Here is an 18,398-nt window from a genome sequence, read left to right on the forward strand (position 1 = left end):
TATTTTGAAAATCTATTTCTTTGTATTTTGTTGCTAATTTCTTGAATATGCCTTAATATCAGTCAGTTAATACTGAAAAGATGTCAATGGTTCTCCCTTGAAAATGTTTGCGAAATTCAGAAAATCATAATAAAAAGTGTTGCCCTTAGTTACCTCTGACGCCTTCCTTCTTCAGACCTGAAAATAAGACCTTACCTGTCTAACAAAGCACAGCAGAGCTATAAAATTCAATCTGGATATGGGTATGACTCCCTTTTGTTTTAGAATGCATGACACTTAGTTAACCCCTTCACTGCTGGCCCGTTTCCGCCCCTGTGCTGTAAACAAATGAACAGGGGTGGGTCATGACGAACCCCAGCCGTCATCAGCACACGAGCACTGTAGTGCATGACGGCTGGGGTTCGTCATCAGCATGGAAGGGGTTAAACAGACCGTCATGAACAAAACTGGATTTATTATCAATTTTCATAGGTGGATCAGTGGTTTAGCGTTCTAGGGACAGTCTGAAGCTTAAAGTTGTCTCTCTCGAAGCATCTTTTGCTGTTAGAATTATTGCAGAACAGAAGTTTCTTTGTTTGTATGTATGGTTGTTTGCATGAATAGACTGATTAATGAATAGTTATAAAGATTTTGACATGAGAATGTAGTAAGTCAGAAGCAAGCGGTAGACTATATTTAAAATCCATGACATTGCTTATAAACGATTAGCAACGCTTGATGCATTTCAAAAGAGCCATACCTTATATTATTGATCAAACTTAACATATCAGTTTCTGTCCAATGTTGCCACTAAACATGTATAAAACACAATACAATTTCTGGTTTCAATTTTTTCATGATATCCATATCAAAACGTACTAAAGGTTCCTATGAAAACAGAGGCTTATAATGGAACAATGTGTTGTCATTTTGTCTTAGGGTCAATAGCAGAAAAGGTCTACATATTCAGACAGATGCAGCTTGCACAATATAAGATTCAGAAAAACATTACAATCTTATCTATCTTTTAACCAATGTACTGATTCTTATCAGCCACAAGTTACATCTACTGCTTCTCTAAAATCAAGATGTTCTATTGAGGTGATTACTTCACTCTATATATTTGATATAACATAAAGAAATATAACAAATACTATGAGGAAAGAGAAGATATGGATTGATGAGAAGGCATATGATGAACATGTTCAATTATAACTAAGGTCGCAGTGTAAATATACTTCATTAGAACAGTGTGGGGGTCACTTATAAAAACAAAATGCAGGAAATACATACACTGTTATAAATAGATATTGGAAGGATGAGAGCTCAGGAGAAGAGCTAAGAAAAAGAGAAAAGTAGAGTGAGAATTGTAAGATATGGAAGAAGAGAATAGTAAATGTAGACAAATGTGAGGGGTAAATAAAAAAACAATATGAGAAATATTGACTTTGGGGCAAGGAGGTGGGCGTAAGTAATAAGGGTAAGTAGCCTAGCCAAATTGAAAAGCAAGTAAGAGAGAAAGGATAACTGAAGGAAGGAGAAACTGACAATAGAAGTAATGCAAAATTATAGATGAGGAAATTGGTTTGAGAGGTTGTATGATAGGGGAACCCGTGGCTGCATGAAAGTAAAGTAGATGTGGGTGAATGAATCTGTTTCTTTGTATACATGGTGCAATGAAAAACACAGTCAGCCCCAGGGAGATGAGACTTGGCAATGTCCAGAGAGTTGATTGTATTCTAAGTAAGGAACCAAGTGTAATGTAATGTTAATTTTATTAAATGAGATTGACTCAAATAAGCATCAAAAGACAATCGTCATGTGAACTGTCAAACCCTTATTCTTGGAATCAATTGGTATTCAATTGTGAAGGGTGCTTCTCATTTCCCTTTCACTGCGATCAGTTTTCCAGCACTACCAAGCCAGTAGTGAAATATTAGCATGCATTTGCACTGGGTACTTGTGGTAAATCGTCCAATTTACAGAACACTTTGAAGCCCATATAAAGCAATCAACTAGTGAATTCCAAAAGTGGATTTTGCTTTGAAGGAACTACTTTCAGCACAAATGTGAGATTATTTCAAAGCTACACAACTTTTAATAGGCCCAGTGACATGACAGAAGCCCTAAAAATTAGTAGAAATCGAAGTATTTTGATTTTGGTTACATTTAGGAAACATTCACCAATATTGTTTCCGAACAACACCAACTATAAAGTTGCAGGCCACCTGAACCAGAGATGACACACTGAGTTTAGGATGGCATCTAGGTAAGAAAAGTAAAGAAGTGATTAACAGGATGTAGGCTATCCTATTTTTACAACGGTTGCCTTTGGGAATAGATAGGAACTAAATGCAAGTTACAGTAAAACTTTCAGTATTGTAAACACTTATACTAAATGCATAAATCTTTCATTCCATAAAAAATGACAATGTCAATTTGTTGAGCTCTAGTGAAACATATAAATATCTGCAGCGAGGGACTCCTACAAAAGTTATACAGCAGAGTCAGAGGCAAAGATTTCCTGCTAGTGACTTTGAGAAAGGGCTGATCATGGTAGCAGCTTGTCAGGCACCAGATATACACTGCACACTTTGAATGGAAATGATGTCCTTTACAATGCATTTTACATCTCCGCTCAATGTAAATAGTATTTTGGAAATACTTGATTATAGTACCCTTGAAATATTTACTAGATTAAATTATTTGTACTCCTTTATAATCCTAGACAATTAATTATGCTATTCCTACTACTGAAATTATTTGACAATCTCCCATAGGTGTCTAACCCAATGAGAGCACCACTACTAGACATGGACTATTAGGAATAATGAAACTCAGCAGACTTCTGGGATTCTGGGTAACAAAGAGACCCTCAAGCTCATCATTACTTCTGCCGAACCAAAAGGCAGTATATTGAGCTGATTGGCTATTCATTGTCTTACTGCCAAACCCATATTAAATGCAGTCCTAGAAGAACAGCTGAGTAAATAATAATATTTCAGATTCTACACACAATCTGTAATTTGTGGGCTCTAATTTCTTGATCTTGCTAACATATTGTTGATGTTCAGCAAGGTAAGTCAAAATATTGAGAGCTCATGTACACCTCATTGCCTTCTTAAAGTCAGCATACCGTCAGATCATGCATATTCCAATCCTTCACCTAAAGAAGGTGTAAGAAAATGTCCCATATTATTGTGATAACAAAAGTTATTAATTCTATTCAAGGACATTTTTGAAGAACATTTTACTGATAAGCAGATTGCAACCAGGCAGTTGACCCAACTGATGCACCACTTTTGGGGTTCTAGACTTTCTTCAACAATAGAGTATTGTGACGCTCAATAATCAGTCAAAAATTATATCCCATAATAGAGAATTGATACATTGTCTGATGATCTCCTGCTCTGTTAAATCATGTGGGGACAGTTTTTGTATAGCAGAACATCACAGTGGTGGATCTTCGGTGGAGGCCCCCAAATGAACGTCCTTTGTAAGTAGAATCATTAATCCTCTACATTATTTTTCAAGGAAATTTATTTAAAACCTTCTGGAGTGTTGCTTTATTTGTCCCTAAATCTATTTGTAATGCTTTAACTGATGGACATCAACTTATCATACATGTGTACATTTGTCTACTTTTGAAGCAAATAAATGGACAATACAGTCAAGTACTAAATTACTATGAATTTCCAATTTTTTATCTTTTGCCAGACGTACTTAATATTTTGTGTTGCTTTGTTTGAGATGACAGAAAAATAAGCTAGATAATAGTTTAAAAAGGGATTTCCTTTCAAAATGTTCCTCTCTCATAATGGACTTTTCTTTGTGCACATTGTCAGGATTATCTATCAACATCCTACAGTTGGACCACTTTGTCCTGTTTGACTGTGTTTGGATTGTATAACACCATACCCATGTAAATTACAATAATCTTAAAAGTGTTCCTTCCAAAAACACATTATTTAAGATTATTGTAAGACTGTGGGAACGGTGTCAAATTCAGGTCTTTCAAACAGTAGCAGTATTCTGAAGAAAGAAAACTTTCTTATTGTGAGCAGGAGAAATTCCGCAAAGGTGTATGCCTTTGGAAATATGTTAGATCATTTAAAATATAACTGAGAAAAAAATACATTGCACTAGCTCAAGATATTTGTGGATTATTGGATCCATCTGTCAGATAATGTGTTAATAATATTGCAAATCACTATGTATTGTAAACAGCTTTCCAAAATGACAATTATGCAGAGATCTTAAGAGCTGTCTAGAATGTCTCAAAGATGCAGATACCTGAATGAAATGTCAAAGGTTCTATAGTATCATTGATTTTATTTTGTGAGGAGATGAAGACAATTTCAGAAAATTGAGTTTTATCTGCCTATCATACACTTTTAAATTTATTGAGAACAATTCTTCTCATGCATACATGTACCTGCACCGCTGTATCATTAGGCAATTGTGGCAATGGAGTACTAGCAGTCCTGTATCTAGCCATAACTGCTTCATATACTTCTTACATTTCCCATTTGTGCCTGCTATTCTGCATCACCAGGTGAAGGAGTGCCATCCATCCTTTGTTTTGCTGCAGGTGCTGCTGCAGATAATGTTTACAGTGCTTCTCTGTATCTGTAACAATTCATCAACAGGTGATAAAATAAATCTAAAACTCAATGTACTGTCTTTACTGCCCTTTAAATTGCTGGTTTGTGTACAGCACTGTGGCACTGTGGGTATATCTTTGGTGGAGGAACCCAGCTGAATGTTCTAAGTAAGTAACATAGCCAGCACTGTGCATTATTTCTAAGAGCTACTTTGTTCTTAAACACATTTTCCACTACATGTTTCTATATTTATTGTACCAATGTAAAAAGATCTTGTTTAGTAATGTAGCAATTCATATTCTTGTACAATATATATACATTTGCACATTATCAAAAATTACAATATGTTTTTCTATTTGCAATCTGTAACGGTTATATGATTCTTTTAGGTAGAAAGAAAGGTTAGCCTACAAATTGGAATCCACATTTTCAATCATGTTACCTAGCTCTTTAGATGACAAATACCTTCAAATAAAATTAATAAACAGCAGATTTTAAGAATGATTTTTGAGCCTCAATATGTTGGGGAAAATGTAGTTTTCTTGTTGAATTGTGAAAGAGTATACTCTTAGTATTGAGTTTGAAAACAGGTTCTTAAAGTTAGAATATTTTGTGTACCATCAGTCTAATTTTACAGTTATCTAAAAAAATCAACCTGGTGCTGAAAGCCTCATATCTGATCTATTTCACTCTAATTAAAAGGTACTAAATTAACAAATATGGTATTCAATGTTTTTCTCATTGAATTCAGAAATTGGACTACTAGTCTTAAGTTTAACTAAAATAAATCACATTTAACTGTGTGGAGATTGTCCTAAGTCTAGAAATCATTTAATGTCATCCTTATGTCATGTAAACCCTTAGGAAATATTACACCATCCTTTAGAAAGAACACTGTTCTTAAGAAGAACCAGAATAGGTATGAAAACGGTTAAAAGTATTGGAAGCCAAAAAACTATGTTTGTAGTTCTGTATCTTAAGGACATTGAGATGGATACAGCCATCAATCTTTAATCCAGCTACAAATGCTAAACTGCACTGGCTGGGTTTGTGCACAGTTGTGGCACTGTGTGTTTATCTTCGGTGGAGGAACCCAGATGAACGTCCTAAGTAAGTTGCAGAATAATATCAACTACTTCCTTAGGAAGCAGGGATTTTATACAAATGTATTGCTTTCTTTATTGTTCTTTGATCATCTTCTAGTCTTAAGATATCAACAACAGATTTTGCATCTCAGTATGTGTTGTCTAGTGAAATGATGGGGCAATACAGCATCCTGTAATTTTAATGCTACGGTGTTCCATAATAGTTAGTTGTGGAAATAATGTATAGTTATGGATTTCTTCTCTAGGAATGTTACATAGCATGTGGAATTAGTGTTTTATGGTAATGCCTTCATGTTTTATCTTTTTATAAGAAATTCGAATAATTCCTTTCCATTGCAAAAAGTAAATAATGAAAACTTTCCTGAGGTGAGGTTTTTTACAGTCAGGTCATATTGCTAATCTAGGCTGATTTTCCTTTTTCTGCACAGATCATCAGTATTGGCAAACCTGTCATGAGAGTCAAAATAAGTTATTCTCATGACATTGCATATATTTACATTTTTCATAATTTGCACAGGAAATTACATCTTATGTACCTTAATGGGAATGATTTGTGATCAAATGACTCTTTATCCCTTGGTTTGTCTCCTGGATTTAACAATCAACCAAATGGTATTGTCTTTTGCAGATTAGTTTCTTCTCTGTGCCTCCAATCCCTTTGCTATTTTTAGAGAACTTGGACATAGGATAATTGCTGAGATAAAGCATTTGAAATATACCTGGAGACCTTTGTTTATATTTTCTTGTTTATGCTGCCCATTTCCTGTAAATGGATTTTTTCTGAACATATATTGTATTCTCTTTCAATCATCTCTTTTTTTGTAATGAAATAAAGTAACATGGTCTATAATCCCATATTTACCTCGCACCGTAGTGCAATGTCAATAAGACTATTGCACCTACTTTTTTGTGGCTATGGCTATTCAACCACATTTAAAAAATTCATATCTTCTCAGAATTGTTCATTTGTTTCCTCCATTCAATACCTACTAAGACTGCATTGCTTTTAATATTCTAAAACATATTTTACTTTATTCATGCCATGCATTTTCGTTCTTTGACAGAATCTATCTTGAGTTGGTCCAGTTTATGAAGTGAATTTTCCCATAAAAATACAAACAAATGAAGAATCTGTTTAACTTGTGACATTTCATATATAAGCTGCTGTTTAATGGGCTATTCAATAAATTAAATAAACTATCCAAACAATTAGGATTTGATTTAGAACCCTTCCAAGTACTTTCTATTAATAGAATGTATAATCCAAAAGAAAGAGCTTTAATTGCGACTGTGGTTTGTACCTATCAAATATTTTAAAAGGTGATAGATATCTGATAACATTAGAAAGTACAGATAATATATTATTTGTTTAAGATGATGCAATAAATCACTGAATTGACTTCAAATTTTCAGCTCTAAAAGTTTTAAAGTATTCATTGACTCCACTTTTCATCTTCCTTCTAAGGTGGATGAAATATGTAAAACTGACTAGCAAATCATTTTATTGGCGTTGTTGCAATAACAGCAAGATTCAAGCATGTAATTATACAGAACAAACCCTTTTTCATGGTTTTCAATACTGTTACAAATTGCACATTATTCAAATAAAATGTGAGATGTTTCCTCATTTGTGTTATGTGATAAGGTTATCCTCAGCAGATTACTCAGGTGTTAAGTCAGTTAGCTCCTATTAACTATCTGTCATTTATTTCTGTACCAATCTTAATGGTATTCATCTGTAAGAGCAATAGGTTTTCCTTCAGCAGATCCGTTTAAAAATAAAAGTGTATAAGTAAGCTTTTGACAGCACATATACCAAAGTTCAAACACTTTTTAAAGCTCTAGGGTTATGTGCTTGGACAATATACCATATACCAGTCTTTTTGTGCAATGACCTTGTGTCAAATAGGATCTTTTAAGCAGCTTTAATTAATATTTCTTAGTAGACCAGAAGTTGTAGCTCTTCAATTGCATTTAAGGTTCTCTGGAAGAGATTGTTCTAATTGTAATTTGGCACTTCAGTATCCTTTAATTTCCCAAAAAAGGAAACACTGTTTGCATTTCTAAATAGGATTGCATCAACAAATTGCAGCAAAATTATATGTTTTAGAAAAGCAACTGGAATTAGGGAAATACGTGTTGGTGCTGGAGACTAAAGTTCCTATACTATTTTTAAAGTACAAATAAACCTGTATTTCAATGGGACTACATGGTAAAGCAATAATCTAAAACGAATGCTAAAGTCAAGTTTTCTCGTCAGATAATTCTTTTAAAAAAATATGTTTTCCATACTTTATCACATATGTCTGAATATGTCACTTTATTGTTTGGTTTAAAAGTCATTTAATAGAAGTTGCAAACAATGTTTCCCGGGCAATTGAATTTGACAAAGGATGATTAACCAAAAAATAACAAAATATTTTTTTTTAAATGATTCCTATTTTCTCATACTTTTCCTAATTTTCTTGCAGCCGGTGAGACACAGGCTCCTACTCTGAGCATATTCCCACCCTCTCTGGAGGAGGTAGAGAAAAACAAGGCCACTGTGGTGTGTCTTCTCCAAGACTTCTATCCGGCCTCTCTGGATGTGACATGGAAAGTCGATGGTCAAATATTTACCAATGGAGTAGAGAAAAGCAGAGCTACCAAACAGAGTGAAAATAACCTGTTCATGGCCAGCAGTTATCTGTCTCTGCCCCCCATGGACTGGAGTGCAGAAAAGACAGTCACCTGTCAGGTCACCCACCAGGGAAAGACCTTTGAGAAATCTGTCAAGAAATCAGAATGTGTTTAATATTCAACGCCAGCTTTATCCCTGTGGAACGTTGAAATCATCTCCTTATTACGGTTTGGTGATATATAATTTTAACACCCATCATTTTACGGTAAATAAACTGCGGCTTCCATGAGAAGAAGTACATTAAATTCTGGTATCAATGTGAGTGATTACAAAATAGTCTCTCCAGTTACTTTTGTTCCTTAATCTTATTTAACAGTTAAGCTGTAATGTCTCCTTTTCATCACGTAATTCAATCATTTAAACCTTAATGTACCACCAATGGGAAACTGCTGATCTATTCTGTGGCTCCTTAATTGTCTTTTGTATTGTCAATAAAATTTGTTTTTTTCATCACACAATGTTTTGAAAATCTATTTCTTTGTATTTTGTTGCTAATTTCTTGAATATGCCTTAATATCAGTCAGTTAATACTGAAAAGATATGTCAATGGTTCTCCCTTGAACATGTTTGCGAAATTCAGAAAATCATAATAAAAAGTGTTGCCCTTAGTTAGCTCTGACGCCTTCCTTCTTCAGACCTGAAAATAAGACCTTACCTGTCTAACAAAGCACAGCAGAGCTATAAAATTCAATCTGGATATGGGTATGACTCCCTTTTGTTTTAGAATGCATGACACTTAGTTAAACAGACCGTCATGAACAAAACTGGATTTATTATCAATTTTCATAGGTGGATCAGTGGTTTAGCGTTCTAGGGACAGTCTGAAGCTTAAAGTTGTCTCTCTCAAAGCATCTTTTGCTGTTAGACTTATTGCAGAACAGAAGTTTTTTTGTTTGTATGTATGGTTGTTTGCATGAATAGACTGATTAATGAATAGGTATAAAGATTTTGACATGAGACTGTAGTAAGTCAGAAGCAAGCGGTAGACTATATTTAAAATCCATGACATTGCTTATAAACGATTAACAACGCTTGATGCATTTCAAAAGAGCCATACCTTATATTATTGATCAAACTTAACATCTCAGTTTCTGTCCAATGTTGCCACTAAACATGTATAAAACACAATACAATTTCTCGGTTCAATTTTTTCATGATATCCATATCAAAACATACTAAAGGTTCCTATGAAAACAGAGGCTTATAATGGAACAATGTGTTGTCATTTTGTCTTAGGGTCAATAGCAGAAAAGGTCTACATATTCAGACAGATGCAGCTTGCACAATATAAGATTCAGAAAAACATTACAATCTTATCTATCTTTTAACCAATGTACTGATTCTTATCAGCCACAAGTTACATCTACTGCTTCTCTAAAATCAAGATGTTCTATTGAGGTGATTACTTCACTCTATATATTTGATATAACATAAAGAAATATAACAAATACTATGAGGAAAGAGAAGATATGGATTGATGAGAAGGCATATGATGAACATGTTCAATTATATAAATAAGGTCACAGTGTAAATAGACTTCATTAGAACAGTGTGGGGGTCACTTATAAAAACAAAATGCAGGAAATACATACAATGTTATAAATAGATATTGGAAGGATGAGAGCTCAGGAGAAGAGCTAGGAAAAAGAGAAAAGTAGAGTGAGAATTGTAAGATATGGAAGAAGAGAATAGTAAATGTAGACAAATGTGAGGGGGAAATAAAAAAACAATATGAGAAATATTGACTTTGGGACAAGGATGTGGGCATAAGTAATAAGGGTTAGTAGCCTAGCCAAATTGAAAAGCAAGTAAGAGAGAAAGGATAACTGAAGGAAGGAGAAACTGACAATAGAAGTAATGCAAAATTATAGATGAGGAAATTGGTTTGAGAGGTTGTATGATAGGGGAACCTGTGGCTGCATGAAAGTAAAGTAGATGTGGGTGAATGAATCTGTTTCTTTGTATACATGGTGCAATGAAAAACACAGTCAGCCCCAGAGAGATGAGACTTGGCAATGTCCAGAGAGTTGATTGTATTCTAAGTAAGGAACCAAGTGTAATGTAATGTTAATTTTATTAAATGAGATTGACTCAAATAAGCATCAAAAGACAATTGTCATGTGAATTGTCAAACCCTTATTCTTGGAATCAATTGGTATTCAATTGTGAAGGGTGCTTCTCATTTCCCTTTCACTGCGATCAGTTTTCCAGCACTACCAAGCCAGTAGTGAAATATTAGCATGCATTTGCACTGGGTACTTGTGGTAAATCGTCCAATTTACAGAACACTTTGAAGCCCATATAAAGCAATCAACTAGTGAATTCCAAAAGTGGATTTTGCTTTGAAGGGACTACTTTCAGCACAAATGTGAGATTATTTCAAAGCTACACAACTTTTAATAGGCTCAGTGACATGACAGAAGCCCTAAAAAATTAGTAGAAATTGAAGCATTTTGATTTTGGTTACATTTAGGAAACATTCACCAATATTGTTTCCGAACAACACCAACTATAAAGTTGCAGGCCACCTGAACCAGAGATGACACACTGAGTTTAGGATGGCATCTAGGTAAGAAAAGTAAAGAAGTGATTAACAGGATGTAGGCTATCCTATTTTTACAACGGTTGCCTTTGGGAATAGATAGGAACTAAATGCAAGTTACAGTAAAACTTTCAGTATTGTAAACACTTATACTAAATGCATAAATCTTTCATTCCATAAAAAATGACAATGTCAATTTGTTGAGCTCTAGTGAAACATATAAATATCTGCAGCGAGGGACTCCTACAAAAGTTATACAGCAGAGTCAGAGGCAAAGATTTCCTGCTAGTGACTTTGAGAAAGGGCTGATCATGGTAGCAGCTTGTCAGGCACCAGATATACACTGCCCACTTTGAATGGAAATGATGTCCTTTACGATGCATTTTACATCTCCGCTCAATGTAAATAGTATTTTGGAAATACTTGATCATAGTACCCTTGAAATATTTACTAGATGAAATTATTTGTACTCCTTTATAATCCTAGACAATTAATTATGCTATTTCCTACTACTGAAATTATTTGACAATCTCCCATAGGTGTCTAACCCAATGAGAGCACCACTACTAGACATGGGCTATTAGGAATAATGAAACTCAGCATACTTCTGGGATTCTGGGTTACAAAGAGACCCTCAAGCTCATCATTACTTCTGTCGAACCAAAAGGCAGTATATTGAGCTGATTGGCTATTCATTGTCTTACTGCCAAACCCATAATAAATGCAGTCCTTGAAGAACAGCTGAGTAAATAATAATATTTCAGATTCTACACACAATCTGTAATTTGTGGGCTCTAATTTCTTGATCTTGCTAACATATTGTTGATGTTCAGCAAGGTAAGTCAAAATATTGAGAGCTCATGTACACCTCATTGCCTTCTTAAAGTCAGCATACCGTCAGATCATGCATATTCCAATCCTTCACCTAAAGAAGGTGAAAGAAAATGTCCCATATTATTGTGATAACAAAAGTTATTAATTCTATTCAAGGACATTTTTGAAGAACATTTTACTGATAAGCAGATTGCAACCAGGCAGTTGACCCAACTGATGCACCACTTTTGGGGTTCTAGACTTTCTTCAACAATAGAGTATTGTGGCGCTCAATAATCAGTCAAAAATTATATCCCATAATAGAGAATTGATACATTGTCTGATGATCTCCTGCTCTGTTAAATCATGTGGGGACAGTTTTTGTATAGCAGTACATCACAGTGATGGATCTTTGGGGGAGGCACCCAAATGAACGTCCTTTGTAAGTAGAATCATTAATCCTTTACATTATTTTTCAAGGATCCTAAATCTATTTGTAATGCTTTAACTGATGGACATTAACTTATCATACATGTGTACATCTGTCTACTTTTGAAGCAAATAAATGGACAATACAGTCAAGTACTAAATTACTGTGAATTTCCAATTTTTTATCTTTTGCCAGACGTACTTAATATTTTGTGTTGCTTTGTTTGAGATGACAGAAAAATAAGCTAGATAATAGTTTAAAAAGGGATTTCCTTTCAAAATGTCCCTCTCTCATAATGGACTTTTCTTTGTGCACATTGTCAGGATTTTCTATCAACATCCTACAGTTGGACCACTTTGTACTGTTTGACTGTGTTTGGATTGTATAACACCATACCCATGTAAATTACAATAATCTTAAAAGTGTTCCTTCCAAAAAACACATTATTTAAGATTATTGTAAGACTGTGGGAAAGGTATCAAATTCAGGTCTTTCAAACAGTAGCAGTATTCTGAAGAAAGAAAACGTTCTTATTGTGAGCAGGAGAAATTCAGCAAAGGTGTATGCCTTTGGAAATATGTTAGATCATTTAAAATATAACTGAGAAAAAAAAATACATTGCACTAGCTCAAGATATTTGTGGATTATTGGATCCATCTGTCAGATAATGTGTTAATAATATTGCAAATCACTATGTATTGTAAACAGCTTTCCAAAATGACAATTATGCAGATATCTTAAGAGCTGTCTAGAATGTCTCAAAGATGCAGATACCTGAATGAAATGTCAAGTGTTCTATAGTATCATTGATTTTTTTTGTGAGGAGATGAAGACAATTTCAGAAAATTGAGTTGTATCTGCCTATCATACACTAAATTTATTGAGAACAATTCTTCTATTGCATACATGTACCTGCACCGCTGTATCATTGGGCAATTGTGGCAATGGAGTACTAGCAGTCCTGTATCTAGCCGTAACTGCTTCATATACTTCTTACATTTCCCATTTATGCCTACTATTCTGCATCACCAGGTGAAGGAGTGCTGTAGTAAGTCAGAAGCAAGCGGTAGACTATATATAAAATACATGACATTGCTTATAAACGATTAGCAACGCTTGATGCATTTCAAAAGAGCCATACCTTATATTATTGATCGAACTTAACATCTCAGTTTCTGTCCAATGTTGCCACTAAACATGTATAAAACACAATACAATATCTGGTTTCAATTTTTTCATGATATCCATATCAAAACATACTAAAGGTTCCTATGAAAACAGAGGCTTATAATGGAAAAAAATGTTGTCATTTTGTCTTAGGGTCAATAGCAGAAAAGGTCTACATATTCAGACAGATGCAGCTTGCACAATATAATATTCAGAAAAACATTACAATCTTATCTAGCTTTTAACCAATGTACTGATTCTTATCAGCCACAAGTTGCATCTACTGCTTCTCTAAAAGTCAAGATGTTCTATCGAGGTGAATATATCACTCTATATATTTGATATAACATAAAGAAATATAACAAATACTATGAGGAAAGACAAGATATGGATTTATGAGAAGGCATATGATGAACATGTTCAATTATATAAATAAGGTCACAGTGTAAATAGAGTTTTATCTGCCTATCATACACTTTTAAATTTATTGAGAACAATTCTTCTCATGCATACATGTACCTGCACCGCTGTATCATTAGGCAATTGTGGCAATGGAGTACTAGCAGTCCTGTAGCTAGCCGTAACTGCTTCATATACTTCTTACATTTCCCATTTGTGCCAGCTATTTTGTATCACCGGGTGAAGGAGTGCCATCCATCCTTGTGTTTACAGTGCTTCTCAGTATCTGTAACAATTCATCAACAGGTGATAAATTAAATCTAAAAATCAATGTACTGTCTTTACTACCCTTTAAATTGCTGGTTTGTGTACAGCACTGCGGCACTGTGGGTAAATCTTTGGTGGAGGAACCCAGCTGAATGTTCTAAGTAAGTAATATACCCAGCACTGTGCAATATTTCTAAGAGCTACTTTGACTTAATCTGTATAGAGATATAGAGGACCCAGTAACACGATCCACATATATACCCATTATAATTTTTTAATAACACTCCTCGTCCACACCGCAATTAAAGTTTTTATTTTTTTATTTTGGATGAGTGTGTTTTTTACCCACTTCATACCTGTATGTGGTTTAACATCTATCTCTGGACACTACTGCGCTTTCCAGTGGTTGCCCCAGGCTTAAAGGCTTGCATACAACACAATAAAACCCAATGATGATGCAATAACTCATTAGTGTAGGCAGAGAACCAAGATATACCGCCATCGTTCCCATAATGCGTGTATGAGGGTTTTTTAAGAAGGATAGAGAACCTAGGTAACGCAGTTACAAGTTGTCCATTCCCCCCTTTCTCTTTTGATTTTGAATACTTACACGAGAAAACTGAATGGATAAGTAATTTTCCTCCTCCCTACCTGGTGATTTTGAGTACTACTTTGTTCTTACACACATTTTCCACTACATGTTTCTATATTTATTGTACCAATGTAAAAAGATCTTGTTTAGGGAAGCTGGGGGCAGAGAGGAAGCTGGGGGCGGAGACTGGGAGGAACATGGCGGCCGCCAGCTAAACGGCCGCGGTTCGGCTCCTCCAGGATGCAAAACTGCTAAAGAAAGTTCTGACCCCGTAATGGCTGGTTACCGAATACCGAGTGGCAGGATGTGCTGATCGAGATGACTTCAGTGGTAGGACATAAGGAAAACACACGGGCGTTTGGAGGCATAACGCTAAGCTTCTGTTTCGGCTTCAGTATTGGTGGTAACAGTGAGTACGCTGGGTGCGCGAGGTGGGCGGAGGCAGCCCAGGCAAGGAAGAGACGGGATTCGGCGTTGCTTCGGGCACCGAGACTGGGAGACGGGGACGGAGGTATTGGCAGCGGAGGTGGAGGGGGAGACGGCGAGAGCAGCAAGAGCAGTAGCATGCTTAGCGCTTCCTGTGTACCTGGTAAAAATATCTGGGTAGAACGGATATCGTTAGAATTTCCTAGTACAACAGCGAGGGAGGCTAAAGTGGTAAGGAGATATCGGAGTTACATTTTAAAATATTTGCCGGGGGGGTGCTGTTCAAAAAAGTGTGAGTGATCTGAATCCACCTACTGGAGAAAATAATACAGACTTGCAGCAGAAAGGGGGCGCTTTTGGGGGTGTAGGTAGATGGATGGATGTTGACACAAGTACATTTGTGGAAGCTGAGGTGTGGGGGGGGAAACCTATAAAACCAGCAATAGTGGGGGGAGGAGCCAAGCGCGTGACCAAGATGGCCGCGTAAAGGCTTAGCTCTGGAGCCTCCGTCCCTCCGTCCCTCCATCGAGCCTATCTTGAATTAATCCTGACGCCCCAACCCTACAATCGGTAGGGGAAAAGACGCTGATCCCCCTGGTGAAATTTGGGACTGAATCGAGCATTCCTACCCATCGTAACGCCATCGTGAGTTTGGAGGCCTACAGCCCATCTCATCCGGGGACCACGGTGCTTCGTGCACCCGGACTCTAGTTGAACAACAGCGGATATTCCAACCGGAAGTTGCGGCCCACAACCGAAACCGAAACTCATTCGCTGAAGATGCGATGAATTTGGATCGATGTCTGGCGAAGATAATTGAAAGTTGCCCTCCGAGCAGGGCTTGAGAGTCGGTGGTGGAGATACTGTGGTGCCCTAGGTTACTAAAGTGGTTTACTTGGCGAGGTGTGAATACTATAATGGCGTCGAAGCCGGAAGCCGAGAAACCTGCATCGAGATCAAGGCGAGGGCTGAAAAATGTGCAGACCTACAAGATAGACCGATATGTTCAGCCCAAGGGGTCGCACTCGGAGCAGAGGGAGACCCCGCCGCACAGAGGGGACCCACTAAGCGAACCGGTCGAGCCAACAAGGACAGATCTCTTGGCGGTGATAAACAACATCCAGGCCGCCATGGTCAGTAAAATGGACGCACTTGACCCCAATTTGGATTCCGTGAAGTTGGAAGTCAACCTACTGAGGACTGACCACGCCAAAACCAGCGAAAAGGTCAAAGCCCTGGACATTAAAACTTCCAGCTTGGTGAATGATGTGGCGGAGTTGCAAAGGGAATTACAGGATCTGCAGGCGGCGCAGGAAGATACCCGCCAAAAACTGGATGACTACAAAGGGCGCAATCGGCGAAATAATGTACGCATCCTTGGTGTACCGGAGAAAGCAGAAGGCCTAACACCTGATCTTTTTGTGGAAGATATTGTGCTCAACCATCTGAAGCCAAGGGGCCTCAGCAACTTTTTCACAATCGAACGGGCACACAGGGTGCCAGGAGGTCGGCCAAAACCAGGAGCACCGCCCCGCCCGATGATTGCCAGGGTGCTGAACTTTCGAGACAGGGATGCGATTCTGCAATCGTCCCGCTCCACGGGCCCGCTGCATTTTTGAAAACACTACGCTTTCCTTCTTTCCAGACTTTACGCAGGCCATGCAGAAAATGAGACAGAGTTTTCTTCCGGTAAAGAGGAAACTAAGGGACAAGGGACTGAGGTACTCGATGCTCTTTCCGGCAAAACTGCGAGTGGAAGTGGATGGCAAGACCTGTTTCTTCGATAATCCGGAGGTGGCAGCGGATTGGTCGGACAGTATTGCGTCAGAACATCGCAAAGAGCACCAGCACGCAGCGGAGGAAGATGGACAGAGATGAGGAAGGTGTCGCCGTTAATTGTGTTTTATTTATGGACTTGGGTAGTGGACTGATGTAGCACTCAGGGGGACTCGGCAGATGTGTATACTTTGGGAATAATAATGAGGAGAAGGAGGGAGGGGCTGGGCATCGGGATCCTCCCCGTTACTACCTTTAGTTCCTTAGATTAGTGGGGTTGCGACAGGCACACTGCGAGTTGGGGTGGGGCTCAGGCCTGATGCAGGTGTGCAGAGTGGTGGGGTGGGGTTGGGGGTTGGGGGTTATTGTTAAAAAAAAGGAGAAAAAAAATACAGCAAAAGTGGAGGAAACAGTGGAACAGACAGGAGCTTCAGCACAGGCTCAAGCACAGGCTCAAGCACAAAGCAGGAAAGTAAACAGGTACTCCCTCAGAGCTAGACTGACACAAGACCCCTTGCAAGAGAGCTCTGGGTACCCCATGCGAATTTCTCCTCCCATTTCTCTTGTTAGATCAAGTAATAAGCGAGGCAAGGGTAAAGTCTGCAGTCCAGACAGAGACCTAGAGGTGCCCGGGTCAGGGAAGAAAAAAAAAGACACAGGTGTAAATAGAGGGAAGGCAAAAACTAAGAAAGGTATTCCACCATACACTAAGGTTCCACCCTCGCTGAAAACTTACTACAAAGTCATGGCTACCAGCACCTCTCAGACATCACCCAAGTCGTCAAAATCGTCAAAAACACTGATGCCCTCAAAACCACCACCTGCACCTCAAAAAACTGTTATTAAACAAGGCACAGTGGAACAAAAGGAACTTTCTCAGTTGGAGGAAAGCTCAGAGAATAAGAAAAAACCCATGAAAACACTCACGAAAAACACCCTCAGCGACGAGGCCGAGGCCGATAATGCTGATAAGACTGATAAGGTGGTAATTGAGGTTGAAAATGAAGACGTTTTAAGTGTACATCCAGATGTGAGCCTATTAAATAGGTACTCTGCACTGACAAATAGTAATTCCGAAGAAGGGGATATCCCTCAATTATGCCATCGGCCTCATGGACAGCTTGAGAAGCAGGGAAATACAATAAATATAAGTAAACCTGGTGTAACTAACTTAGAAGTAACCTCTTCAACACTGGCAGATATTCTTTTGACTATGAAAGAGGAAATAACGAACAGGTTTACAGTCTCTGAAAATAATCAAGCAGAGCAAGCTAGTCGTTATTTAACTTCTGAAGTGAACCAGGCAACTATACAGGCCTCATGTGAGGATTTAGCTAAGAAACTGAAAGATGTTACCTTAAGAACTGAGGCACTGGAAAAAGAAATGCCGTTGATAAGGGATTCCCTGCGTACTACTGATGAAGTGGTTGCAAAGCTAAGTGCGCAAAATCGTGAATTAAAAGAAGCCGTCGAAAGGTTGGAAAATCAATCTCGACGGAATCATTTAAAACTTCTAAATGTGCCCGAAGCCTTGGAAGGAGATGACCTAAAGGGGTTTGTGATAATGTTGATGAAAAGAACTGTTTTGAAAGGAGTCGAGACGGTGGACCTAGCAAA

General features: G+C 37.4%; 1 long non-coding RNA gene across 1 annotated transcript; it reads left to right on the forward strand.

Annotated features, from left to right (window-relative positions):
• The first annotated feature begins 4,682 nt into the window (after nucleotides 1–4,682).
• LOC147678977 (uncharacterized) lies at nucleotides 4,683–8,827 on the forward strand. Its single transcript, XR_015300867.1, has 2 exons — nucleotides 4,683–4,750; nucleotides 8,161–8,827. It is a non-coding gene; the product is annotated as an uncharacterized LOC147678977 (long non-coding RNA).
• Nucleotides 8,828–18,398: the final 9,571 nt, after the last annotated feature.

The sequence above is a fragment of the Lissotriton vulgaris genome, chromosome 11 (genome assembly GCF_964263255.1).
Source record: "Lissotriton vulgaris chromosome 11, aLisVul1.2, whole genome shotgun sequence".
NCBI lineage: Eukaryota > Metazoa > Chordata > Amphibia > Caudata > Salamandridae > Lissotriton > Lissotriton vulgaris.